This window comes from Lactuca virosa, chromosome 3 (genome assembly GCF_052849685.1).
Source record: "Lactuca virosa cultivar CGN04683 chromosome 3, Lactuca_virosa_CGN04683_v6, whole genome shotgun sequence".
Classification (NCBI taxonomy): domain Eukaryota; kingdom Viridiplantae; phylum Streptophyta; class Magnoliopsida; order Asterales; family Asteraceae; genus Lactuca; species Lactuca virosa.
Window position 1 is genome coordinate 30,172,984 of NC_136428.1, and position 11,565 is coordinate 30,184,548.

Consider the following 11,565-nt stretch of genomic DNA (forward strand, 5'->3'; position numbering starts at 1 on the left):
CACCAAATGGTGCTCAATATTTTGTGACTTTTATTGACGAATGCACAAAGATGATCAGGATACCCCTCTTAAAAACCAAAGATGAAGTTTACCAGGCATTTAAAGAATTACATCACACTGTTAAAACATTGTACCGAAAAGAAATCCATGTGTTACAATCTGATAATGGTGGCGAATACATAAACAACAGAATGCAACAGTTTTGTAGAGGAAATAATATCAGACATCAAACCTCTTGTGCAAGATCACCTCAACATAATAGCTTATCAAAAAGAAGGAACAGACAAATACTTGAAATTGTAAGAGCCTCATTGTTTGACATTAAAGTACCACGAAAATATTGGGGAGAAGCTGTACGATCCGCAACCTACTTAATGAATAGAAATCCCTCAAGTGTTATCGAACTCAGAACCCCATTACAGAAAATGCAAGAACTCACAAATCTGACCGAAAGTAATGGTCTCGAACCTCGAGTGTTTGGGTGTAGTGCATACGTTCATCAAAATGTGGGTAAACTTGAACCACGAGCAGTCAAATGCATGTTCGTTGGGTATGCAGATAAGAAAAAAGGTTATAGATGTTATGACCCCACAAAAGATAAAATGTATATAACTTGAGATGTTGCTTTCCATGGATCATAATCTTACTTTGGAGATGAGTATCCATGTCAGGGGGAGACAAGAGATGAAGCGAATACACATCACAAATGGAATTAAGTGAGTTTAGTGTCGACATTCCTGGAGAATCACTATCTGAAGGTGAAAACATGAATCTCGACATCGATTGTGAAAAACCTAGATGATCACGGGATAATGGAAGATGAACCGTATGAGGCTGAAACAATCGAAGAAGAAGAAATAGTATTACAAGATAGTATAATTGATGCCACGTCAGAACCATCATACCATGAAATGGAGGAAGTGACTCAAGAATTGACTAACAATTCAGAAAGGCCTTTTGACATAAAAATCCTTAAGTTTTGCGATTTTTGTCGGTTTTGTACCTGCAACGATTTTAGGTTCATTTATGCCTAATATTTTTGAAAATTTGTTCATTTTCCCCCCTTAGCCTAAATTTACCTTCTCTTTTTTTATTAGAAAAATGATAGCAACATATATGCAAAAACGGGGGCTGGCGAGTTTCGAACCCTCGCCCCTTTAGCGGTATTTATCATGCACTTTTAGGGCCTGAGATGTAACATCCCAAAAATACAGTCTGAAATTTTCGTTTTAAATCAGTAATAAAACCATAGTCATCATACGTCATAGAAAAATCACAACAATGTACCTCAGAATAATATAACAACTGTTATGTATATCAGAGTATAAACATCCCAGGCTGAACAAATGGTGTGTGCACTGCAATCTTTCCGAGCTCCTCTTTTGAAAACTGAGTACCTGAAACCAAAACTGAAAACTGTAAGCACGAAGCTTAGTGAGTCTCCCCAAACTACCACATACCATACAATAACATATAAAGCACATACTGGGCCTTGCCCACTGCATCGGACCGAAGTCCGGAACTGACTAGGGCCTTGCCCACTGCATCAGACCGAAATCCGGAACTAACTAGGGCCTCACCCTCTACATCGGACCGAAGTCCGGAACTAACTAGGGCCTCGCCCTCTGCATCAGACCGAAGTCTGGAACTAACTAGGGTCTTTCCCTCTGCATCAGACCGAAGTCCGGAACTGACTGAACATAACATAACATAATCATAACATATAACAATAACACATATACTGCATACTGCATCGGACCGCAGTCCGGAACACATACACATAGACATGCCTGAATCACAAAGACATCAAGCATACTAAAATACTTCTCGGAACCACTCCGGCATCGGACCGAAGTCCGAAACACATAACATATAACACGTAAGCTAAATCACTGCATCGGGCCCCGCCCGACATCGGACCGAAGTCCGGTACTACTAACATCTAAACGGGCCGACATTGTGGCCTTAGACCCGTTCCTACTGGAAGAGGACTCACCTCACACTGCTGAAGTCCCGTAGACACAATCCCACACTGCTGAAGTCCCGCAGACTCAACCCCAGCTGCTGGATGACAGATTCCCGAACTATCAACACCAAAATAACACCCAATTAATAATTGGGTTCTATCACATATCTATAATTCCATGCTTGGGGTAAAATACTACTTTACCCTTAACTTAGCTTGACTCGGTCCCAAGGCCCAATCCAAAGGCCCAAAGTCTAACTATGGCTCAAAGCCCAACCTTTGGCCCAATTTTCCAAATTGGGCCCAAACCTCTACATGGACTTCCCATAAGGCCCAATTGTTTAGTCCGGTCCAACATGTCTCATTCTAAGGGCCCAATACCATACAACCATTTAGGCCCAACGATGGCCCAATTTTCCAAATTGGGCCCGAACCCTCTTATGGGCCTTACCCTAAAGCCCATTAAATTGTTCTAGTCCATTTGCTTGTTCTTGGATGGCCCAACACAAAGCCCAAGTGAAATTAGGGTTTCACATAAAATGATGATTAGGGTTAAGTGTTTCTTACTTAACCCATTAAGGACTTAATCCATTAAGTCCTTTACTCTACTAGATCAATGATATGGAGAAATTGGGCTTAATACACAATCTAATCTCAATAGCCCAAAAGTGGGTCCAATAAGTCTAAGGCCCAATTACTCACAATTAGGGTTTTCTAAACCCTAATTAGGGTTTTTTCACCCAAACGTGGCCCAATAAGCCCAAAACTAATCCTTAAGCCCATTAGGGTTTTGCTAGGTCAATTTAGGGTTTGCTTGTGGGGCACCACCCACTACCACCTCGGGTAGTGGTGGTCCATGGCGGCTCACGGCGGCGGCCACCACCTTACGGTGGTGGTTATTATTATTTATTATTCAATGCTAATTACAGTTACAAACTTTATCCAAAATAATCCACACTCACTAAAATACACACTAACTAATTCACACACTAATTAACACACACACAGCCACACCATGGTGGCCGGCGGCGGTACAAGGCGGCAGCCACCAACTCACGGTGGTGGTGGTGGCGATTCTTGTGAATTCCGGCCAAATGACACTACACCCAACATCCACTAACAACAGAAATATACCCACACTTGGGCTTCGGTCTTGAAGGAGGAACTGTGACGGCGGCGGCAACGGAGGTACGATGAGGCAGTCATCGGAAGAAATAGGGAAGAAAAGGGCAGCAACGACAGCCACTAAGGGTCTCTTCTGGTCATCTACTGCCATGGCGCTCCATGGCAGCCTTCGTCTTCAGCTGTGGCCGAGGGAAATGGTGACAACAGCAGCAGCGAGATTAGCGTCCACAGCGGCGACGCCAATGACCGGGAAAAAGTGCCAGCCGCAACAGGAGAACGTCCAACGACGGGGTGCTCTTCAACGAGAACGGTAGCAGCGCCTCCACAGTGCTTATTCGACCGGCCACCGTGGTTCTTCCCCCTCTACACGCTACGTCCGGCGATTTGGCTTCACCGATTTCTGTCTTCACGGCGGCTGGGAGATTGCGACGGCTGGAAGGGAGGTGAGGTGAGGCGAGGGTGGCTGCTGGAGGATCTCCGATGATGGCGGCTGCCTTCATGAGCTAGGGTTAGAGTCACCGGGTGAAGGGTCTTATATACCCTGATCCCATAAATAAGTTTCCCATATTGATAGATTCGATCCCTCCTTCCTTCTTTTCTTTCAAAATAAGGTCATATTTTACACTTTAACCCTGCCTTCAGAAATCTTTACAAACTGAATCCAAAACTTACATTTTAAGCCCTGATCCCATAAATTTCTTCCATAATAGATCCCTAAATTACCAATAAACCCTTCAGCCTTCAAATCTTTTCAATTTAAGTCCATAAATTATCAAACGCACCCTGACCTCCGAAATTATATTCAATTTAATCCCAAACTTACTCCTTTAACCCCCGACTTCTAAAATTCTTCACAAATCAGTCCGGGACTCACATTTTACTAATTTATTTAAATAAACGGGGGTGTTACAACTCTCCCCCACTTAAATTAGATTTCGTCCTCGAAATCATTCCTTACCATTCCTTACACGCCCACCTACTCTAGTAAAATGGTCACCATCCTGGGCACACCTTAGCCTTCCTAGGTCAGCCATGACCAATCCTCGTAAAGCCCTAAAATCCACAGGTGAACGAATTCCTCGCAACAAGATCACATGTACTCTGTCTGAAATTTGCTGTCTCTAGATGATCTGAATCCCTAACAAACCACTCATACTGAATCATTATAGATGAACCCCGCGATGGGTTACTAAGCATTACTCAGCAATCTGTTACGCTTATCATACATGAGGTCCTCAAATACCATTACTACTGGAGACCCAAAACTGTCTGAAACACTGATCTGCCTGAAAACACTGAACTGCCTGAAACACCGACTGTCTGAAACACTGAACTAACTGATCACTGAACTGCCCGAAACACTGAACTGCCTGAACACTGAACTGCCTGACACACTGAACTGCCTGAAACTGTATGCTGCCACATGGCTGCTTCCCAACATCTACCGAGACCTACCTGGTCTCAATTTTTCGCGAATCATCTGAAATACCGGGTTCCAGCCCGACTGCGGAGCCAAAGGACTCCCTACTTAGTCGCCTTACACGACTTCTAAACAAAATCCTTCTCTGGAACTAGTTGCTACTAATTATCTTGTCACTGTGGCCCTAACGGCCTTTTGATCTGACCGATTGGTTCCATGTGTCGAATCCTGACGTCATCAAATCCAAGACTAAAAGTGATTGCTACATGACCAAAGGTAGCCTTAAATCACAAACGACCTCACATGGTCCATTGCTTTTCTAATCCCATAACTAGAGTGGCGCTCCTATAGTTTTATCGCTGGCTTAACCAGGTCTAATCCGTCTGGGTAATTCTGAAATCCAATCCGTGGATATCCTCACCGCTACACCCGAACTGGTGGGTACTACTGTTCTTTCCGCGTCCTAACAACGCACTCACGCTATCTACCAACCTAGTGAATGCTACGGCTACACCCGCAGACTTACAACACTCTATCACTGTCTGGCTGCTAGTGAATGCTACGGCTACTCCCGCAGACTTACGACACTCTAACACTATCTGGCTGCTAATGAATGCTATGGCTACACTCGCAGACTTACAACACTCTAACACTATCTGGCTGCTAGTGAATGCTACGACTACACCCGCAGGCTTACAACACTCTCCATACTGGATCGAACACGCGCTTGACCCGCACTCAACTGAACTCCTGTCCTGACTGGAATCCCCAACCTGATTCCCTAAGGCTTTCTAGCAAACATTGCGGGAACGCGATCTCCTTATTGGCAAGTTTTTCCGAACTTCCATCTCACACTATCTGCAAACCATACAGTTGCTTGGGTTGTCTTCTTTCCTAACAAGGATGCGAAACTTATCCCAGTTTCAAAACTGCTCCTACTTCTGAATCCTTGGATGATTCTCCCCCCACTTTGATTCAACTAACGTCTTACACCACACAATACTGGAAGGATTCTCAATCCTTCTTACCATTCTATGCCCAATCTGCTGAAAACCACGCTTACCATTGCTAGTGTTTCAATACTAGCCAGTCCAAAAGATCACACCACCTCCAAGAACCCGAATAAATCTCTGGTAATAACCCACTAGACCCAAGAAGCTCTGAATCTCAATTGGAGACCTCGGAATCTCCCACTGCATCACGGCCTCTAACTTGGCCGGATCGACTAGAATGTCCTTCTGATTGACAAGGTGCCCAAGAAATTGCACCCCTCGCAACCAGAACTCACAATTGAAGAACCTTGCGAAAATTCTCTCCCTCCTCAAAGTCTCTAGCACCTCCCTCAGGTGCTTCTCGTGCTGCTCCTCAGTCTTGGAATAAACCAAGATGACGCTGTACTTTCCCAATCCCGTAATCTGGGGAATTGCTCTATCACAATTCGCTAATGCTTCTCGGCATGCAATTGGCATATGACATCTTTTGAAAATATAATTCAGACACAAACCAAGGATAACTCAGGGTTACACTTACTCAACCCTTGGAACAAAAGGCTCCCTTGTGCAGTTTCCCGCAAGTGCTGCACCGAATCTGACCCTGCTGGCCTCTCAGAAGTTAATCTGAAATCTACGGTCTCCTCCCGAGACCCCTTACTATAAGCAACTGATCTGGTTCCCTCTTACCAATGTGCTCCAAGTCCATATCTCGTTCTCAAGCTCAAGAAGTCATATCATTCAGGGTCTTGCACCCCGAGATACTCATGATCTCCCTGCTATCATTCTAGAGTATGTTCTGATAACTTACCTTCTTCATTTCCTCATCTGCTGCATACTGTGGTACCATATAAGCTCTTTCCCGAGACTTGGCAGTGATCTCTGCCACAGTCTCAGTCGTCTGGTTGAGATCTAACAACTCTTGCGCCAACTGCTGCGCCTCAATCGCCTGGGCACACTCTGCCCAGAATCTGGTCTAAAAGTCATCCCATGACATAGCATTAACCGCATCATCACTCAACTCACTACCAACTTCTTCATATCAATCTCGTGCTCTATCCCTCAGGAGACAGGAAGTAAGTCAGATCTTGTCTCCTTTCGAGACAACGTCTGGTACGAAAAATGTTGGTGACATCTGCCAACCATCTGCTGCTAACAATGGGGTCCCTAACCCCCATGACAATCTGAAGCCTCACAAACTCTGAATTCCCGAAACATCAACGTACGAGTCTCTATCATGACTGTTATCTCAGTGCAGAATGCACTCGGCCTCTCATCACATGTCACACCCCGAAACCGATGGCGGAAACGTTTCGGGGTGGAGGACGTCATGTATAGCATCACAACCAATGAATAACAGCAATCATAGCAACACAACCATTACAGTGAATACTTAAGTAAAAATGTTTACATCAATTCTGAAACTTGTTTGAATTACATCATATAACTTGTATGAATATAACATTAAACTCTTATTGCTTCAACTCTTCAAAAACCCAGCAGGCACCTGTCTACTGATTTCCTGAGAATACAAGCAGTTTAAAAGAGTATCAGCATAAAGCTGGTGAGTTCATAAGCGGTGGTTTGTAGTGAAAATCGTTGATGAGTTCGGAAAATATTTGAATAGTTTCAAGAAAATCCGATATTTTCCTTAGTGAAAACGTAGTGTTATCAGTTCTGTAATAAACCATGAATATCTGTATGTTTCCAAGAAAATCCGATATTTTCTTTAGTGAAAAGGTAACGTTATCGATTTCGTATAAAACCATAAATGTTCGTTACGGAAAACCGTAGTGATGTGCGAAAATATTACCTCATGTGACTAGCTAAAACTAATCATGAAGTATGAGTATTTTGCATGTGAAACCATTGCATAATCGGTTCTGTTTGAAAAACCCTGGCCTTAGCCAGATTACGTAGTGTGTATCAGTTCTATTTAGTAAAAATAAAACTGTTGAAGAGTGTTAAGTTGTAAACTAAAGGTGATTTATACATATTGTGAGTCGTATAACCATGCTTGATATGACTAGAGACCTTTCCAACGTTCTTCAGGCGTCGAGTTAAATGACATTTGTACATCTCAGGCGTGCCCGCCTAACTGTAGCTAGCAGTCCAGATGTGGGATTGTCAGTCCCGAATAGATCTATTCACAAATCTCACGCTCTCCCTCCAGGAGACTCTGGTTATACAGTGGTAGGATTTATCCCTGTACACCTAAGGGTACAGTAGTGAAGTAGCGCCTCACAGTATCGTACAATCTAGTTTACATGTAGTGTAGTAGCGTTCTACCGTAGTGAAAATCCGTATGTATACCGTATATAGTGATAATTTCAGTTATGAATACCATGATAAAGTAGTGATGTAAACTGTAAACGGTTTCTGTTTCAGCACATATGTTTAGTAGTGAAAGTTTCTATACTTGATATGTTTTAGAAAAATCCCAAACTATACCGATTATAGTTTGCATGAATAGTGAATAGCGAATCCGGAAAACTATGCAATTTTAGTGAAAACGTCCCTTATGCTCAACACAGTACAAAAGGGTTAAAGTATGAGAATTGCATGAGTTTTGAAAACATTTATGTTTAGCTTGTATTCCCCCCCTGAAAAAATTAAAAATACGTAAAATGTAGGGGTATGAACTCACGGTTCTTGTTGTGAAATCGTTGACTGAATGAAGATCCTTGAGTTGTTGCACGTGACACTTAACGGAATCCTATTATCAAATAAATACATATATGTATCTAAATTAGCGATTTCGATAGATAACGTGTTAGAGGAACACTTGAATTTGGTTGAGGAATGTTACCGGGACTTGATTGAATCGAAGAAAATGAGTTTGCAGCCAAAAGCACCACCAAAAAGGTGTTTACGGCCGTGATCTATAGTTTACGGTTTCTGAAGGCCCGGCGAGTTTACGGCCGTAAACTCAAGAACAGACTTTACGGTCTTTGAAGGTTGGACCGTAAACTCAAGAACAGGGTTCTGATTGCTGATTTCGAAGAGATGAGCGTTTCCAGACATTCCAAAGTGACTCCAAACGTGGTTTTTCGATGTTTTCTAAAGCTTGAAGGCGTTTTGAGTGTTTACGGTGAAGATTCTCAGAGAGAGAAGGAGAGAGTTTTTGGCCAGAAATGTTCTAATGCAGGTGGAGGCATCGTATTTATAGGGGTGTTGTGGGGGGTCCACACTTCACTGACCGTAAACAAGTTTACGGTCGTAAACGAGTTTACGGTCGTAAACGAGTTTACGGTCGTAAGCTAGTTTACGGTCGTAATCCTCACTTAGACCGGAAATGTTAATTTTTTGAGATTTTTGGGTTTCCGCGCGATTTTTGGTTCCAACTCATAAATAATTTAATTATATACATAACTAGATTATTTTCAAAACCAAGAAGTTTGACGGAAAAGTTAACAAATTCGAAATTTTATTAACGAAACTCGCGTAACGGAAACGGACAAAGTTTCGGGTTGTCACATCATCCCCCCGTTAGAGGGAATTTCGTCCCGAAATTTGAACATATAATACAAATCATGGATTAGGAAAGAGATGCAGATATTTCTGTTTCATCTGATCTTCGCGCTCCCAAGTGAATTCAGGTCCCCGCTTGGCATCCCAGCGAACCTTCACTATCGGGATGCGAGTTTGTTTCGTTCGTTTGACTTCTCGATCCATGATTTCGACAGGTTCTTCCACGAAGTTGAGGTTCTCGTTGATTTCAATCTCGTCGAGAGGCATCACAAGTGTCTCATCGGATAGACACTTCTTTAGGTTCGAGACGTGGAAGACGGGATGGATGTTGCTGAGCTCTCGGGGTAACTGAAGTTTGTATGCCACGGGACCGATCCTAGCAAGGATTTCGAACGGTCCAATGTACCTTGGGTTTAGCTTTCCAAGCTTCCCAAAACGTATCATGCCTTTCCAGGGTGAGACCTTCAGAAGGACGCGGTCACCAACTTGGAACACCAAGGGTTTTCGTCTCTTATCGGCGTAGCTCTTTTGCCTATCTTGAGAGGCTTTCAGTCGTTCTCGGATTTGCACAATCTTTTCGGTTGTCTCTCGGATAATTTCAGGACCAGTGAGATTTCTGTCGAGGGCTTGACCCCAGGTTAGCTGCGTGTCACCCACCTCAGCCCAACACAGAGGGGATCTGCACTTACGACCATAGAGGGCTTCAAACGGCGCAGCCTTGATGCTGGTATGGTAGCTGTTGTTGTAGGAAAATTCAACCAAAGGAAGATGAGTGTCCCATGACGCGCCGAAATCGATGACGCAGGCTCTCAACATGTCTTCCAAGGTCTGAATTGTTCTCTCACTCTGTCCATCAGTCTGCGGATGATAAGCCGTGCTCATATCCAATTTAGTTCCAAGAGCCTTCTGTAGTGATTGCCAGAATCTCGAGGTAAACCTGCTATCTCGGTCGGAGATAATAGATACAGGTACCCCATGAAGGCGAACTATCTCTTGAATGTAGATTCGGGTGAGTCTCTCCATCTTGAAGTTTTCTTTGATTAGCAGGAAGTGGGCAGACTTTGTTAATCGATCGACAATTACCCAGATGGCATCGTGCCCACTCGGAGATCTGGGTAACTTGGTGATAAAATCCATGGCTATCCTTTCCCACTTCCACTCAGGTATTTCCATCTGTTGAAGTAGACCTGAGGGCTTCTGATATTCGACCTTCACCTTGGTGCAAGTCAGGCACTTGCCCACGAAGGTAGCGATCCCTGCTTTCATGTTTGGCCACCAATAGAGCTGTTTGAGATCCAAGTACATCTTATCCGAACCTGGGTGAACGGAGTATTTCGTCTTGTGAGCCTCATTCATGACAACCTCTCTGTACCTGCCGAACTTTGGGGTCCAGATCCGGTTCATGAAATAGTACACTCCGTCTCCTTTGACCTCCAAGTTCTTGTCCATTCCTCGCAGTGACTCATTTGCCACGTTCTCGGGTTTTAAGGCTTCCAGCTGAGCCTCTCTGATTTGCGCGGTTAAATGGGAATGGATGGTCATTGTTAGTGCCTTCACCTTACGTCCTGAATACTCCTTTCGACTGAGTGCATCTGCTACCACATTGGCCTTTCCGGGATGATAGCGAATTTCGCACTCGTAGTCACTGAGTAACTCTACCCATCGCCGTTGTCTCATGTTTAACTCCTTTTGATCGAAAATATGTTGCAAGCTCTTATGGTCGGTGAAGATAGTGCACTTGGTTCCATAGAGATAGTGTCTCCAGATCTTTAACGCAAAGACCACTGCTCCCAACTCTAAATCGTGAGTTGTGTAATTGACTTCGTGTGTTTTTAACTGCCTCGAGGCATAGGCGATGACCTTTCCTCTCTGCATGAGCACACACCCTAGGCCCTGATTGGATGCATCACAGTAGACAACGAAGTCTTCTGTCCCTTCGGGCAGGGACAAGATAGGTGCGCTACATAGGGCCTGCTTCAATGTTTGAAACGCAGTGTCTTGCTTGACTCCCCAATTAAAGGCTACCCCTTTTTGCGTCAGGGTAGTTAAGGGCTTAGCGATTCTGGAGAAGTTCTGGATGAACCTGCGATAATAGCCCGCGAGAATCAAGAATTGCCGGATTTCGGTGGGTGTCTTTGGTGCAGACCAGTTCTCAATCGCCTTGATCTTAGAAGGGTCCACGTGTACTCCTTCCTTGCTAATCACGTGTCCAAGGAAATTCACCTTCCTGATCCAGAATTCGCACTTCGAGAATTTCGCGTATAGCTTTTCTGCCCTTAATGTTTCCAACACCTGCCTTAAGTGCTGTTTATGATCATTCTCACTCCGCGAATAGACAAGTATATCGTCGATGAACACAATCACGAACTTGTCTAAGAAAGGGCGGCACACCCGATTCATCAGGTCCATGAATACTGCTGGTGCGTTGGTTAGACCAAAGGGCATTACTACAAACTCATAGTGTCCATAGCGAGTTCGGAATGCTGTTTTGGGCACATCATTCTCATGAACTCGCAATTGATGGTACCTTGATCTCAGATCGATCTTTGAGAAATAACTGGCTCCCTGAAGTTGGTCGAAGAGATCGTCGATTC